We start from the raw sequence: 18591 nt of genomic DNA on the forward strand, positions 1-18591 counted from the left end.
CCATTTTCCGATTTTTTTGTAATCACGCTACAGGTCGCAATTTTGATCGGATCGTCACGAAATTTTGGGGGTTAATGGGGGTCCCACAGAGGAAAAAGCCTACTGATTTTAATGATGGTCGGATAATATTCAGGGGTCGGAATGGGCAAAAACTTATTTGGAGAAAAGGTCTACGTTTTATTTCAAAGCCAATATCTCTGTTTCTTTAAGAGGTAAATCAAAAGCAAAACCTGGCAAGGAAAGTAGAAAATATCACCCTTACAACGATGTAAAGTAGGTTGTCGTAGCTGCTCAAACAACAGAGATATCGCAATAGTCGGTAATGCATTCCATTTTTTGATTTGTTTGTAATCACAGGTCGCAATTTTGATCGGATCGTTACGAATTTTTCGGGAGTGGGGGTCCCACAGAGGAAGAAGCCTATTTAGTTTGTTGATGGTCGGATAATATTCAGGAGTCGGAATAAGCGAAAAGCTGATGTGGAGGAAAGACAACGTTTTTTTCTTATGCGAATATCTCCGCTTCTGGTTGGAGTATTGCAAAAGGAATACCCGTCAATGGAAGAAAAAAGATTTCGTTTATATTGATGCAAAGTATGTTGGCGTAAGTGAGCAAACCGAGATATTGCAAAATTCAGTAATATACCCAATTTTTCCATTTTTTGTAATCACGCTACAAGTTGGAATTTTGATCGGATAGTGACGAAATTTTGGGGGTAGATGGGGGCCCCACCGAGGAAGAAGCCTATTGATTTTGGTTATAGTCGGATAATATTTAGGGGTCGGAATGGGAAAAAACTCATTTAGAGACAAATTCAAAGTTTTATTCTTTGTGATTATATCGGCTTCTAGTAGTGGTATTATAACGGCAAAACCTGTCAATGGAAGAAGAAAATATTACCTTTACATTGGTGTAAAGCAGGTTGGCGAAGGTGGTCACACAAAGGAGATACCACAATAGTAGGTAATGCATACAATTCTTCCATTTTTTACAATCAAGTTACAGGTCGTAATTTTGATCGGATGGTCACGAAATTCTGGTTGCTTATAGGGGTCCCAGAGTGAAAGAGGCATATTATGTTTGGTGGTAGTCGGATTATATTCCCTAAAAGAAATGTTTACCAGTGAAAAGCTTATGCACAGGGGTAGTGGTGTAGGGTATCACATGGTCGGTCCCGTCCCGACTATAGCCTTTGCTCACTTGTTAAGGTCTCTAGGAGTCGTGTGCTTGTAGATGATTGCTCGGGTATTTATTAAGTTCTCTTGAAACCGTATCCTTGGATATTCCTTGTATATCCTTGCATTATTGCTTGGATAGTGGCTTCGTTATCATCTAAAGGCCTGGGTACATAAGTTGCTTCGCCTGGTTACCTTGCTTTCCTGCTTCATTTCTGGCATAACATAAAATAAAAGAATAAAGAAGGCCGAGCCAATTTCGAACTAGGTTACCCTTTTCTTATTTATTCTTTTATTTTTGTTATGTCAGAAATGAAGCAGGAAAGCAAGGCAACCAGGCGAGGCAAGTTATGTACCCAGGCCTTAACTTTTCCTCTTTTATTGCCTGGCTTCCATGACAAACGCTTAGCGTAGTCTTTGAAAGTTTTAAGTTTGGCTCTGAACGCTAACACGCCGTGACAACACATTTTCATGTGTTTTCAAAGGACGTGGGTTGAAACCCCATTTTTATTTTTGTTCGTCCTATTTGACATAACAAGGGGTTACCTATGAGCGTTTCTGATTTATTGGTTACAGCTGCGGCTAAATTCTTTGAAGACAAGACAGACTACAAATATTTGACAGAGTTTAGTAGTAATTGACATTACTGCCATACAGGAAATACGATGGAACGGGAAAGGCGTAATAACAACAACTAAATGTGACGCACTGTATTACATTTGCAATGACACAAAGCATGAGTTTGGTTGCGGATTTGTAGTTGGTCGGAGGTTAAAACATCTGGTCTCCAGCTTCACCCCAGTGAATGAAAGACTCGCTGGAATTCAATTAAAAGCAAACTTCTTCAACATCAGCTTTATTTGCGCTCATGCTCCCACTGAAGACAAGGACGAGCATACCAAAGATATATTTTACGAGCGCTTAGAAGAAACTTATGACCGTTGCCCTGCCCAAGGCATGAAAATCATTCTAGGCGATTTGAATGCCAAAATTGGAAAGGAGAATATCTTTGGCCCAACAGTCGGGAAATTCAGTCTCCACAGTGAAACATCTGACAATGGTATGAGGCTGATAGACTTTGCAGCTGCAAGAAACATGGTAGTTATGAGTACCAGATTTAAGCATCTCGATATTCATAAGGGCACCTGGTTGTCGCCAGATCAAAGAACACGAAATCAAATTGATCACGTTGTGACATATGGAAGACATGCATCAAGCGTGTTAGATGAACGATCTTTCCGAGGTGCAAACATAGACTCGGACCACTACCTTGTTGCAGCAAAGGTACGTACGAGTTTAAATGTAGCAAACAAATTGCGAACAGACACAACACGGAAGTTGGACATCGGTACGCTGCAATCACAACAGATAGCCACAGCATATTCCACTCAACTGGCCCAACTGCTTAATCAAAGCACTCCTCGTCTCGATAACATATCAAGGAATCCATGGTATGACCAGGAGTGTAGTGCTGCTACCGAAGAAAAAAATGCGGCATATAGGGCTACTTTACAATCAGTAGCAACGCGTAGTACACGAGAGAGGTATCAGCAGAAAAGGAGATAGGAGAAACGACTTTTCCGCAGGAAAAATAGAGAGAGATGGAAAAGCGGGAGTGTGAACAAATCGAGATGTACAGGAGACAGAATGAAGTCCGAAAATATCAAACTGAGTGAAATATCAAACTGATGGCTTTGGAACTGGCACATCCTCCTGTAGAGGCCAGCAAGGTAATCTGGTAACTGATACATATAGTGTGCTAAGGATATGGAAAGAGCATTTTTCCAAACTGTTGGTATCCAATAGTAGCGAAGTCGACGATGATACCACAGAACCAATCCAAGAAGATAGTATTGAATGTATACCACCCGGCCAAGATGAGGCAAAGACAGCAATAAACCGGCTGAAGAATAATAAGGCAGCAGGACCTGATGACCTACCAGCCGAGCTGTTGAAAACCGGGGGCGACACGCTGATAAGGTGTATGCATCAGCTAGTTAGCTCCATCTGGCAGGAAGAACGCGTACCCCACGATTGGAACCTGAGCATCCTATGTCCCGTCCGTAAGAAAGGAGATAAAACTTTATGCTCCAACTATAGGGACATAAGTCTCCTCCCAATCGTCTACAAGATAGTGTCAGGGATATTCTGCGAACGACAAAAGCCCATGGTCAACGAAATAATTTGACCATACCAATGCGGCTTTAGACCTGGCAAGTCCACCATTGACCAGATATCTACCCTGCGCCAAATCCTGGAGAAGACCCAAGAGATGCAGATCGACACCTACCACCTTTTTGTCGATTATAAAGCAGCCTTCGACAGCCCGCTACGTTCAAAGGTATTCCAAGCCATGTCTGAATTTGGTATCCCCGCAAAGCTCATTCGGCTTTGTAAAATGACTCTAACTGACACAAGATCGTCAGTTAAAATATGTAACCGATCAGTAAAAGAAGTAACCGATACATTTATGAAGGTCGAAGGAGAATCTGCTAAAGTGGGTCTGGCGGTAAACGGCGAGAAGACCAAGTTGATGATGTAGACGCGCAATGCGTCCATTGAAATCGGACCAACTGTTGAAGTTGGTTCCTATAATTTTGAGGTAGTAAAAGACTTCGTATACCTCGGCACCGCCGTAAACACAACAAACGACATCAGTTGTGAAATAAAAAGAAGAATTGTATTGGCCATCAGATGCTACATTGGCTTATGTAAGCACTTTAAAAACAAAGCCACAACTCGTCAAACAAAAATAACGCTTTACAAAACACTAATACTACCCGTGTTGATGGTTCACAAGCCTGGGTACTTGCGCAAGCAGATAAGAGAGTGCTTGGCGTGTTTGAGAGAAAAATTCTTCGAAAGATCTACGGACCAATCTGCGTTGACGGTGAATATCGACGTCGTATGAACCACGAGCTGTATCTGCTATACAACGACATCAATATAGTTAAACGTATCGAGATGCAGCGATTGTGTTGGCTAGGTCATATAATAAGAATGAGCGATTATGAACCCGCTAAAAAACGTATAAATTCGAGCCACATGGCGGTGTACGCAGAATTGGCAGGCCAAAGAATAGATGGCGCAAACAAGTGGATGAAGAGATGACAAGGCGTGGTATTCTAAAAAGCGAAGCACTAAACAGAGAGAATTGGAGATCTTTTCTTAGTTCGGTCTATGGAACAAATTTTCTGTAATGGGCCAGCTAAGTAAGTAAGTTTGTAGCAATTGATATTCACATGACAGTATCAGATGGGATAATAGTTTTATTCTTTGACGTATTGCTGTAAACACCTGATCAAGATCTCAATCATCAGTATGACTTGAATAGTTTTGTTTGTTGTGCTGATTTTGTTGTATAATAAATATGTAATTTGACAGCTGTCATGTCCACTTTGTTTGCCATATTTTTCAATAATTTTCCTAACATCTGAAAATAAAGGGAAACAATGAAAAAACTATTCAGTTTTTCCTTTAAGTAGGTAGGTGTTTCTGATTTCCTGTTATATCCAAACGGCAACTTCTTTGATGTTTGCAACAAATAAACAAAGTCCGTCCCATAATTTTCTTGGGATGAAAAATAGCTCAGTGGATGCCAACATGAGGAAGTATTCAAATGTGGTATGTATGTGCATGTGTTTATAGAAGAATGATGATAGAATTTGTTTTATAATAAGAGAGCATAGTGCAATTAAATATAAAATATTTGATCGCAACTGTATACCCATCCATAAAAGATAAATGTTGTTTGATTGTTTTGCAAATGTGGATATTTATGAAAGGGCAACACAGGCGACCATAGTTTTATTTTCAGTATGCTTTCCTCACACCACTCAAACATAGATAAATATGGACATACAAATATTGCAGCTATTGCAAAAATATTTTTTGTTTCTCTTCATGTTGCTATTTCTGATATCCTGATGTATTCTGCGGCAAACTTCTTTGAAGATGAAATAAACCGAAAATACCATAAACGGCTGACAAATGTAATTTGTCAAGATTAAGGGATGGAAAGATTTCAAAACACCATCGAATGCAAATATGTTCAAAAGGATAACATTTTACCCTCTTGTATAGTGCAATTAATGATCATATCTTTTCAGACATACAAATTGTTACCAAGACTCTTTTGATGTACATACATATAAATTGCGATGCTATTTGGCGAATGTATCTGCTTATAGTTCTCTTTGTTTTTATGGGGAATCAATCGTCACCTGAAATACCCAAAGACGTAATCCTCATACATTTGTATGTGTATCATTTTATTGCTGCTATGATTGTCTTTTTTTGCCAACGTTTTTCTCTGACTTAATAGAGCCACCCTAAAAACCCCACCCTTATTGCAAGAGTAACAAAACTATTTTAGTTTCATGTTTCAAACTCTGTTATCCTGGTACATCATGCGGCAAACTTCTTTGAAGTTCACATATGCCGCTTGGCAATGCGCCATAACTATTTTTTACTTTTCCTGCGGGGCATTTAATTTTTTGTAGATCTCTGAAAATAATGCTTAAATTCAATTTCAATGAGAGTTGTGCATTGCAGTGACATAAAATATAATATGTAATTTTGAATAACAAAAACGTTGAAATTTTCATACAATCATTTAGCTTTTTCCCTCAAATACCAAATTTTGCTATGAATTCAAAAAAATCTATTGTTTACTAACATTAGCAATTTCAATAGAGTTTGTTTCGTGACTTGTTTTACACCATCGCCTTCCAAAAACCCAACCATATTCATACCCAAATATCTTTTGCTATCTTAAAAATAAAATATAATTTAAAAAAATTAAGTTTCAGTGTTTTATTTAGAAATGCACTTAAAACTAGGAAATAATTTGTCGCTTAGCCTTAATAAATATATTCTTTCTCATGATGGAATCTCTCAAATAAAACGCTTGCATTTAAATTATAAATGGTGGCAAACTTAAACGGCAAGCGTTTTATTTGAGAGATTCCATCATGAGAAAGAATATATTTATTAAGGCTAAGCGACAAATTATTTCCTAGTTTTAAGTGCATTTCTAAATAAAACACTGAAACTTAATTTTTTTAAATTATATTTTATTTTTAACTTTTTAGTAAATACATTTTTTTGACGACCGAGAACAAAATTACATTCAATTTAGGCCGAAAATTTAGGTAAAAACTCTAAAATGCCTGAAATCGTGTAGTACCGTTATATAAAGGCTATACCAAAACCTGGACTTATGTCCATAATTTTTGGTGGAGAAGTTTCTGTACCATTGGGGACTCCAAATGCCAAGTTACAGCCAATTCGGCCTCAAAATGAAGATAAAATCCTTATAATACTTGAAATCGGGTGGTGCCGCTATATGGGGGCTATACCAAAACCTGCACCTATGTTCACAATTTTTGGTGGGAAAATGTCTGTATCATTGGAAATCCCAAATGCCAAATGACAGCTAATTCGGGCAAAAATGAAGATAAAATCCTCAAAATAGCTGAAATCGGGTGGTACCGCTATATGGAGGCTGTAGGAGAAATTGGGCCCATATTCATATATTGTCATCCAAATCTGAAAAGTGTGCAAAGTTTTAGTCCGATCGGTCAAACTGCAACTGTGTCAAAATTTAGTTACCAGATTTGAACTAAACGAACCAAAGCAAGTTAAATAAAACACTGTAAAAACACTTGAAATCGGGTGGAGTTGTAATATGGGGGCTATACCAACACTTGGACCTATGTCACAATTTTTGGTGGAGAAACTTCTGTACCTCTGGAATCTCCAAATGCCAAGTTACACGCAATGCGGTATAAAAATGAAGATAAAATCCTTAAAACACTTGAAATCGGGCGGTACCGCTCTATGGGGGCTATACCAAAACCTGGACATATGTATATCCATAATTTTTAATGGGTACGTTTCTGTACCATTGGAAACCCTAGTTGTCAAAAAACAGCCAATACGGGCTTAAAATGACGATAAAAAACCTGAATCGAGTGGTACCGCTGGATGGAAGCTACAGGAAAAAAATGGACCCATATTGATTTTGGTTTCATATTCATGTATTGTCATCCAAATCTGAAAAGTGTACAAAGTTTTAGTTCGATTGGTCAACTACAACTGTGTGAAAAATGAGTTACCAGATTTGAAAAGCAAATTAGGTAAAAAACTGTAAAACAGTATAAAAATGGACCAATATTGGTTTTGATTTCATATTCATGTATTGTCATTCATATCTGAAAAGTGTGCAAAGTTTTAGTTCGCTTGGTCAATTACAACTGTCTTAAAAATGAGTTACCCGATTTGAAAAGCATGTAAAATTGAACACTGTACAACACTGTAAAAATGGACCAATACTGGTTTTGATTTCATATTCATGTATTGTCATCTAAATCTAAAAAGTTTGCAAGGTTTTAGTTCGATTGGTCAACTGCAACTGTGTGAGAAATGAGTTACCAGATTTGAAAAGCAAAATACCTGAAATCGGGTGGTACCGTTATATGTGAGCTATAGGAAAAAATGGACCCATATTGATTTTGGTTTCATATTCACGTATTGTCATCTAAATCTGAAAAGTGTGCAAAGTTTTACTTCGATTGGTCAACTGCAACCGCTTTAAAAATCAGTTACCAGATTTGAAAAGGGGGTTAAGTTAGACACCGTAAAAACACTGTAAGAATGGTCCAATATTGTTTTTGATTTCATATTCATGTACTGTCATCCAATTCTGAAATGTGTGCAAATTTTAAGTTCGATTGGTCAACTGAAACTGTGTGAAAAATTAGTTACCAGATTTGAAAAGCAAATTAGATAAAACACTGTAAAACAGTGTAAAAATGGACCAATATTGGTTTTGATTTCATATTCGTGTATTGTCTTCTAAATCTGAGAAGTGTGCAAAGTTTTATTTCGACTGGTCAACTGCAACCGTGTTAAAAATGTGTTACCAGATTTGAACTAAACACACACCAAGGCAAGTTAAATAAAACACTGTAAAAACATTAGATACTGTTCAAATATTTCTCAACTCCTGGTTATAGCTGCGGCAAAATAAAATAAGCCGCACATATTTGGCAGAATTAAATTTACATTAAATGCAAATATTGAAAAAAGGATAATAGTTTTAACCTTTGTTTATGGATTTGTGGAATGATCTTGACCTCTTTCATAGCGTATGTTCTATAGAATGTGGTGAATTCTTCCTACATTTGACCAAAGTCTCGTTTTCTTCATTTTCAATGCTTTTCAACCACCCTAAACTGAAATCATTATAAAATTATTTAGTTTTTCCTCCAACTTAGCATTTCTGATATCCTGTTTTATGCAAACGGTAAAGTTGTTTGATGTTTTAAGAAACGGCTTAATAGTCAAAGGTCGTGGTAAATTGCCATTTGACAGGATTCAGGGATGAACTGAAGAACATCAAGCTAAATAATAAATCTAAATAGGATAGAAATATAAGATATAGTTTGTACATGCGTATGTGCAGAAAACAAAAATGATGTTAGAATATTTTTTCGAAAGCAAACGAAGACGATAAATGTAGTATTAGAGCAAAGACATAATATTTGATCGCAGCTGTGTTTGTTGTATGTGGGAATGAAGGTCTTCTTTATGTCGCAGAAAATTACCCTCAAAACATCAATGTTTGATTTGATTCATGTATGGTTTTCTGATTTCCTGATATATCATGCGGTAAACTTGTTTGAAAATAAAATTAGCCACATTTCACATCAATCAAGAATTGCATACTAATGAATGATACACCTTCACAATTGGTAAAAATTAAAATAACGCAATATTTCTAACTGTTATTGGATCCTGATAGCCTGCGGTAAACTGTGTGGTAAATGTGTACGTATGGACTCACTGTGTTATAGCTGCCATGACACAAAGCAAAGTTTGGTTGCGGATTTGTAGTTGGTCGGAGGTTAAAACACCTGGTCTCCAGCTTCACACCCGTGAATGAAAGACTTGCTACAATTCGAATAAAAGCAAAATTCTTCAACATCAGCTTTATTTACGCTCACTGAAGACAAGGACGAATATACCAAAGGTATATTTTACGAGCGCTTAGAAGAAACCTATGACCGTTGCCATGCCCATGACATTAACATTATACTAGACAATTTTAATGTCAAAATTGGAAAGGAGAATATCTTTGGCCCAACAGTCGGGAAATTCAGTCTCCACAGTGAAACATCTGACAATGGTATGAGGCTGATAGACTTTGCAGCTGCAAGAAACATGGTAGTTAGCAGTACCAGATTTAAGCATCTCGATATTCATAAGTGCACCTGGCTGTCTCCAGATCAAAGAACAAGAAATCAAATTGGTCATGTTGTGATAGATGGAAGACATTTATCGAGGGTGTTGGATGTATGATCGTTCTGATCAGCAAACATAGTTTCGGACCACTACCTTGTTGCAGAAAAGGTACGTACCCATCTAAACGTTGCAAATAAAGCACGAACGGACACAACGCGGAAGTTGGACATCGATAGGCTGCAAACACAACAGATAGCCACAGCATATTCCACTCAACTAGCCCAATTGCTTAATGAGAGCACTCCTTGTCCCGATAACATAGCAACACAATGGCAAAATATTGCCCACTCTATGCAAACAGCTGCAAAATCCATACTTGGATACCAGAGACCTCCACAAAGGAATTCATGGTATGACCAGTAGTGTCGTGCTGCTACCGAAGAGAAAAATGCGGCATATAAAGCTACTTTACAATCAGTAGCAACGCGTAGCGCACGAGAGAGATAATCGGGGGAAAAAGAGAGAGGAGAAACGTCTTTTACGCAAGAAAAATAGAGAAATGGAAAAGCGGGAGTGTGAAAAAATCGAGATGTACAGGAGCCAGAATGAAGTCCGAAAATTCTACCGAAGAGTGAAATATCAAACAGATGGCTTTGGTACAGGCACATCCTCCTGTATAGACCAGCAAGATAATCTGGTAACAAATACAGATAGCGTGCTCAGGATATGGAAGGAACATTTCTCCAATCAGCTGGTATCCAATAGTAGCGAAGACGATGATACCACAGATCCAATCCCAGAAGAAGTTATAGAATGTCTTCCGCCAGGCCAAGATGAGGTAAAAACAGCAATCAACCGGCTGAAGAATAATAAAGCAGCAGGAGCCGATGGCTTACCAGCCAAGCTGTTTAAAGCCGGAGGCGAAGCGCTGATAAGCTGTATGCATCAGCTAGTTAGCACCAGCTGGCAGGAAGAACGCGTACCCGACGATTGGGACCTGAGCATCCTGTGTCCCTTCCACAAGAAAGGAGATAAGACTGTATGCTCCAACTATAGGGGCATAAGTCTTCTCCCTATAGTGTCAGGGATATTGTGCGAACGACTAAAGCCCATGGTCAACGAAATAATTGGAGCATACCAATGCGTCTTTATACCTTGCAAGTCCACCATTGACCAGATTTTTACCCTGCGGCAAATCCTGGAGAAGACCCAAGAGATGCAAATCGACACATATCACCTTTTTGTAGATTATAAAGCAGCATTCGACAGTCCCCTCCGATCAAAGGTATTCCATGCAATGTCTGAATTTTTTATCTCCGCAAAGTTCATCCGGATTTGTAAGATGACTTTAACTGATACTAGATCCTCAGTTAAAATTGGAAAGAACCTCTCCCAACATTTCATTACCAAAAGAGGTTTCAGACAAGGAGACATCCTTTCGTGTGACCTATTCAACATTTTGCTGGAAATGGTAATACGAGATGCAAATGTCAAAAGAAATGGCACAATTTACACCAATAGCCACATGTTACTTGCTTATGCTGATGACATAGACATCATGGGACGATCAGTAAAGGAAGTAACTGATAGCTTTCGGAAGGTCGAAGCAGAATCTGCGAAAGTGGGTCTGGCGGTAAACGACCAACTTGATGGTGTCGACGCGCAAAGCGTTCATAGAGCTCGGACCACATGTGGAAATTGGTACCTATAATTTTGAGGTAGTTAAAGACTTCGTCTACCTCGGCACTGCCATTAACATAACAAACAACATCAGTTCTGAAATAAGAAGAAGAATTGTATTGGTCAACAGATGCTACTATGGTTTAAATAAGCAATTTAAAAACAAAGCCACATCTCGTCAAACAAAAATAACACTATACAAAACGCTGATACTACCCGTGCTGATGTATGGCTCCGAAGCATGGGTACTTGCGAAAGCAGATAAGTCAGTGCTTGGTGTGTTTGAGAGGAAAATTCTTCGAAAGATCTACGGGCCGATTTGCGTTGACGGTGAATATCGACGTCGTATGAACCACGAGTTATATCAGCTATACAAAGACATGAATATAGTTAAACGTATCGAGATGCAACGATTGCGTTGGCTAGGCCAATTCATAAGAATGAGCGATGATGAACCCGCTAAAAAGGCGTATGGCCCCAAGGCGGTGCATGCACAATCGGCAGGCCAAAGAATAGATGGCGCAAACAAATGGATGAAGAGATAACCAGTTCGGTCTATGAAACAAATGTTCTGTAATGGGCCAGCTAAGCTAAGCTAAGTAGCATCTTTAGTTTAGAGGCTCATAGTGAAATTTGATTTGGAACATTTCTTCCTTTAACAATATCCCCAAAAATTGAAGGATTTTGTTAGATTTTGGCCCAGTATGGAATTATGTAAAAGAAGGAAAATTTTTTTTCTTCAAAAAAATTGGTAAATATTTTCGTGTTTTTTCAGCCAAATTGATAATGATATTATGATATACTGAAAATAGATACTTCATTTCTTTGGTAACCTTAAGTGAAATTTAACGTCGAATATTTTCGTCTTTGACGTCATGCCTCTAAAATAAACTCAGATGAAGTCCGACTTTAGCCCTAAAACGTGTTTTTCCTTTATAAAGATTCCTGGCGATTAGAATAGATTTTAATATTTGGTGTATTCTGAGACCTATAGTAAAATTTTATGGAGAACAATATTGTAGAATATTTTGATTTGATACGATCACATTTTAAAGGAGATTTTGACCTATTTTCGAAAAAAGAACCGAAAATACCCTTTTAATGAACAACATGAGGGTTAACATTTTAACACAAATATTCCCCATACTCTTGTCTAAAAAGTTGCCAAAGACACTATATGTCTAAAATGCACGGATTCCAAGATATCGAATCGATATCGATATTGAATATTTCGAAAAAACGATAAATGGGGGGAAATTGTCTCGCCTACTTTGGTTACATTTCGATGTCAAGGTGAAAAACGCCGATACACGTGTCTCATATTTTTAGTCCTACTTTCATAATCTGCTCATCTTTTCCATCATTTTGAAAAAAAAAATAATTTTGTTGCACAGTGCAATGAATGATACACCTTCACAATTAACAAAAAAAAATTAAAATAACTTCACATTTCGAATTGTTATTGGATTGTGAATATGTTTGTCTGTGTGAACCTTAGCGGTGATTGTTTATTTATCACAGTTTTTCTGATAGCCTGATGTATTCTGCGGTAAACTGTAAATACGCTAAATATCGGTCAAAAGTAGTTTGAGAGGATTGATTAATGGATGGAAACAATATGATATTGAAAGCGAATATGGCGAAAAAAGCAAGAACCAATTGCTAAAAGAATTATCATAGATTGAATAAATTATTCATCATTAGCAACAATTTCAAATTTTTTGTTGCTAATGTGAATTGTAATGATATTTGGCGAATGTATCTTTTGCAACTCCCTGTGTGTTTTTTTTAAGATTTGAATCACCACATAAAGTACAAATTCTATGTATGGTATGTGTACATATGGACATATATTACATACGTATATGCCCATATGTACACATACCGACCGACCGATATTTAACGTATTTACATTTTACCGCAGAATACATCAGGCTATCAGAAAAAAATGTCACAAATAAAACCATCTCCGCTAAGGTTCACACATACAAAAATATTCAGGATCCAATAACAATAAGAAATGTGACATATCATTGAAGTGAAATGTGGCTAATTTTCATTTGTTAATCAAACATTGATGTTTTGATGGTAATTTTCCGCGACAAAAAGAATACCTCCCTCCCCACATACAATAAACACAGCTACGATCAAATATTATGTTGTTTCTTTACTCTAATATTAAAACACTCGTCTTCCTTTGCTTTCGAAGAAAAATTCTAACATCATTTTTCCTGCACATATGCATTGACAAACTATGTCTTATATTTCTATCCCTCCTCCTATTTGCATTTATTGTTTTGCTTGAGTTTCTTTAGTTTATTATGACAATTTACCACGACCTTGGACTATTAGCGCGGCTTCTTAAAACATCAAACAACTTTACCGTTTGCATAAAACAGGATATCAGAAATGCTATGTTGGAAGAAAAACTAAATAGTTATGTCATTGTTTCAATTTGGGGTGGTTGAAAAGCATGGAAAATGAAAAAAAACGAAACTTTCGTCAAATGTGTAGTTTATGGATTCAACACAATCTTTAGAACATACCCTATAAAACTCGGAAATGTAAAGAGCCATACTATTACAGACAGTGTCCCCAAGAAGATGAAGGAGGTCAAGATCATTCCATAAACCCATAGGCAAATGTTAAAACTATTACATTTTGTGTTTTTTTATTGTGAATATAAATAATATGTGGTTTACTCTCATGCTCCGAAATACAGTGGATTTGTTGATTTCAAACATATCACAATAATCAAGGTAGATGCATATGCGCAGCTGATCAAACATGCATTTTCAAAACAAGTTGTAAATTGAAATTGTCGTTACAAATATACGACAATATTAAACTTTACTGTTTTTTTTTTCGAAAATTATGGTAAAATTGTGTATATATCGTATTAATTGTGTATAATATTAACAAAATTATTTTATCGTTGAGATATCATAATTAGACATTTTTATTCATAAAGTTGTGTTCCAGAAATTGCAAAATCGTACTACTTGCACTTTTTCCCCGTTTTGTGCTAGAAACGGGTTATTTGGAGTATGAATAGGGATGAGGTTCATTGCAGGGCGGGGTTGTCAAACAATATACTAAAAAAGTAGCATTGAATTTACTGAACAATAGATTTTCTATTATTCATTATTATACTGCTAAATCATTATATAGAATTGTCAACCATTTTATACCCTCTACCAAAATATGGAGGGTATAATCACCTGTCTTGTTATTCAATAATATATATTATTAAATTTTATTAGGTCTTCATCAACTCTCACTAAAATTTGGCGTGGTCTACAAAAACATTAAATACCCCTCGGGGAAACTAAAACAAACTGTTATGGCACATTACCAAACGGCATATGTGAACTTCAAAGAAGTTCGCCGAATGATGTACCAGGATAACAGAGTTTGAAACATGAAACTAAAATAGTTTTGTTACCTTTGCAATAAGGGTGAGGTTTTGGGGTGGCTCAGAGAAAAACTTTGCCAAAAGACAATCATAGCAGTAATAAAAGGGTACAAATACAAATGTATTTATTCCCCATAAAAAAACAAAGAGAACTATAAGCAGATACATTCGCCAAATAGCATCGCAATTTATATGTACATCAAAAGAGTCGTGGTAACAATTTGCATATCTGAAAAGATATGATCATTAATTGCACTATAACTAGGTTATAAAGAGGGCAAATTCTTATCCTTTTGAAGATATTTGCATTCGATGGAGTACGAGTATTGAAATTATCCATTCTTAATCCTGTCCAATTACCTTTGTCACCCGTTTATGGTATTTTCGGTTTATTTCATCATGAAGAGAAAATAAAATAGTTTTGGAATACCTGAAATATTTGTATGTCCATACATGTATCCTCGTTTTAGTGGTGTGAGGAAAACACATTGCAAATAAAACAATGGTCGCCAGTGTCGTCCTTTCATAAAACCCCATATATAATCAAAAAACATAAGCTTTGTTCCCTTACTTTTTTAATGGTAAAAGAGAAAACTGCCAAAATTGGTCAAAATTGCTATCTCATGAACATTTTTACAAGAAACGTAAAGGCACGAAAAAATTGTAGATCTGGTAGCAATGTCAAAAAGAGACATAACAATTCAATTTTCTTCATTTATTTCACAGTTTTTAATTTTGTTTTGTCAGCGTTCGCCTTTTTCTTCTGTTGTTCGTTAATTTTTTCTTCATTGTGAAATAAACGTCAAACAAATGTCGAAAAATCAGTTTTACCATTTTTTACCTGCCGAAATTTGTCTCTTCTCTCACTCTTTAAAAATTGCTGCCAGTTTTACCACTTTTTGGGTTTAAGGAACGCTTTGCAGGTTAAAAATGGTAACAAATGGTAACCACAGGTAAGTAAAGGAACACAGCTATTTATATTTATTTATGCACTATGATCTCTTATTATAAAACAAATTCTAACATTATTCTTCCATAATCACATGCACATACATACTACATTTGAATCCTTCCGCATAGTGGCATCCACTGAGGTATTTTTCATCCCCATATTATGTCAACTAAGAATTATGGGGCCGGACTTTGACTATTTTTTTGCTTTTCGGCTCCTTCAAACATCAAAGAAGTTCGCCGTGTGGATATAACAGGAATTCAGCAATACTTGACTACTTAAAGGAAAAACTACGAAACATTGGCTGTAATATGAATGTAATATTGAAAAATTGATTTCTGGAATAGAAGGGGGACAAATGAGTCGTCTTTGGAAATAAAAAGCTTCAATTTGTATACCCTCAACATTTATGCTAACGAGGGTATATGGTAATATTCAAAAATGTTTTACAATCGTTGAAGTTGAGGTTCAGCATTTAATAAGTCGCGAACTGTTAATATATTTTATAAAATATGAATATGTTTATATTAACTGAAGTGTTTTAGCCACGATCTCATAATATGGACCATAACAAATAATTTTCGTGGAAGCTGCGTTGGTGGTAATATAAAAAAATGGGTAAAAATGTGTTGAAGTTAGCAAGCTTTTTTGTGTTTTTTCTTGATTTCTGGTCAAACCAGGGAAAATTCAGACCTGAGCTCAAAGAAAGAATTGAAGAATACCCCTTGGGCAACATGATTCTAATGTGTGACTTCTCGATATATACAGTGCATCCCCCTAAAATCGATGCTGACATTTTGAAGTTTTGAAATCGGGGTTTTTTGAATTTTTCTTATAATTGGATTGTAGAACTCGTGATTCCACGTCGTTTGATGTATATCTCATGAGTGTGCTCCCCACAGCTCCCTAGTAATAGGAGTCCAAAGTCGAATTTTTGGTGCGTAATTTTTCTTTAAAAACCTATTTGTTGGCTTAAAAATTTACAACTGTGACTCAGGTACCCTTGAACACCGCGTGATTTTAGTTTTTTTCCGCGCCGGATTCAATGAGCCCTACCGCGATCGAATCCATCCACTAAAACCGCTGATATAGATACCCTGAAAATAGGAAAATAAGCAAAATTTTATTTTGACTAATCCGCATACTTAACCGCGATTGCCCTTAAATTTTTTTACATAAATGGAATCCTTTATACACGATTATAATATTTGTCAAAAAGGTGTGTCATGAATTTTAGAGATTCGGGAGTAGTATTCGTATTTAACCAAAAATAGAATCAGGTAGCACATCCGCGGTTCTTGACGAATCTGCATAAAATTTGTCTTATTGACGTATTTTTAACAGGGGGTCACTGAAATCGGATGCGCCTTATAATCATATGAACATCGCGTTATTTTTACCCACATGAAGCATTTTGGTGTAGTAAGATGCAACTGATGGCACACTTTGGTCGCTGAATGAAACATGGAAAAATGCAAACATATTGACAGAGATGCACTCGCTCTATGCGAAAAGCACATGCGCCTCAACTGATTTTAACTATTTCGCGCGTTATACGGTTTTTAACTTTTATGTTTTTTCTTTGATTGTAATATCTATATCACTCTTTATTTTCTAATTATATTGCTTATCACACTATGCAAATATACTTTCACGATGATAAACTATTTTCCTTGAAGAGGGTTTAGCAAAGAAATTCAGGTTTTGTTAGGAAATTTAGCGAAATAGTAGAATAACTCCAAAAAATGTTCTCAAATTTTTCGTATTAAACCAAAAAATATATTCTTGAAATAATGTTCCAACAATAAACTTTTGTTGTAGCTGCAATATGCAATTTAAAATCCTAATCAATAAAACTTTGGTATCACATTTTTCTGCACATTGTCTAGATTCTGTACGTATTTTTAATTTATTTTTTAGAGATTTTTATGGACTCTGAGTAAGAATAAATAATATGTACTCCAATATTCCTCCATTATTTTTTGATTTTCCGCGAAAATGAAAATAAATTTAGCTAATATTTAGGCGTCTACGAATAGATATTAAATGTTGTTACCGATTTATATATACATTTTGGTATTACAACACAAAGGGCATTTTTAAATATTTTTTCTTTATAAGGGAATAAAACCCCCCATAACTTTTGGGCGCAGCATCCAATTTTGTGAACGCGAACATATTTGAAACCACGATTTTTTTCTGAACCCATGTAACAAAAATCGTGAATGTGCTTGTAAAAATTTTTTTAAATTTTTTCTCGATGGAATTGTAAAGGAAATTTGAATTTTACCATATACACTTTCATACGGGCAAAATGTGCCTCATCGAAATAACGGTTTTAGACCCCAACTATGTTTGGACGAAATGTGTTTCAGACAATTTGGAGTCGATTTAGCAATGTCCGTCCGTCTGTCTGGCTGGCTGGTGCGCACGATAACTCGAACGGATGAGTAGATTTGGTCCAAAATTTGGCTTTCGCAATATTTTTTTCCAAACTTAGTTTAAGTTCGAAGATGGGTTATATCGGTCCACTCCTTCCGGTACCTCCCACACAAAAGTTCGAAAATGTTCGGAAAATTCGTGCGAACGATAACCCTTGAAGTGAGTAACCGATTTGGTCCATACTTAGCAAATCGTTAAATATCTACCAGACTTAGATATGGTTCCAATATGGACTTAATCGTTCCACTCCTTCGGGTACCTCCCACATAAAATTTCGGATAAGTTCAGTTTAGGGCCTGCTCTCGAATCGCTTTGATTTTTGTTGTAACAACTTGTATTCACTGCCCCCCATACGACGGTACAAGTTTCATCAGGGGCAAGTCTATACTTACTGAGAAAATAACATAAAAGTTGCAAAAAATCCCTTTGACCCCGTGTGTAATGGTTGGAGCGCAAGATAACTTTCGAAAGGATCTGTCGATTCGGTCCAAAATTTGGCATTCGTAAATTTTTTTTCCAAACTTAGTTAAGGTTCGAAGATAAGTGATATCGGCCCACTCCTTCCGGTACCTCCCCCACAAACGTTAACAAATGTTCGGAAAATTTGTTCGTACGGTAACTCTTGAAGGGAGTGGCCGAATTGGTCCATACTTTACACATTTTAATATATCTACCAGATA

Source organism: Musca autumnalis, unplaced genomic scaffold (assembly GCF_047663935.1).
Source record: "Musca autumnalis isolate F117 unplaced genomic scaffold, ASM4766393v1 scaffold_2, whole genome shotgun sequence".
Taxonomy (NCBI): Eukaryota; Metazoa; Arthropoda; class Insecta; order Diptera; family Muscidae; genus Musca; species Musca autumnalis.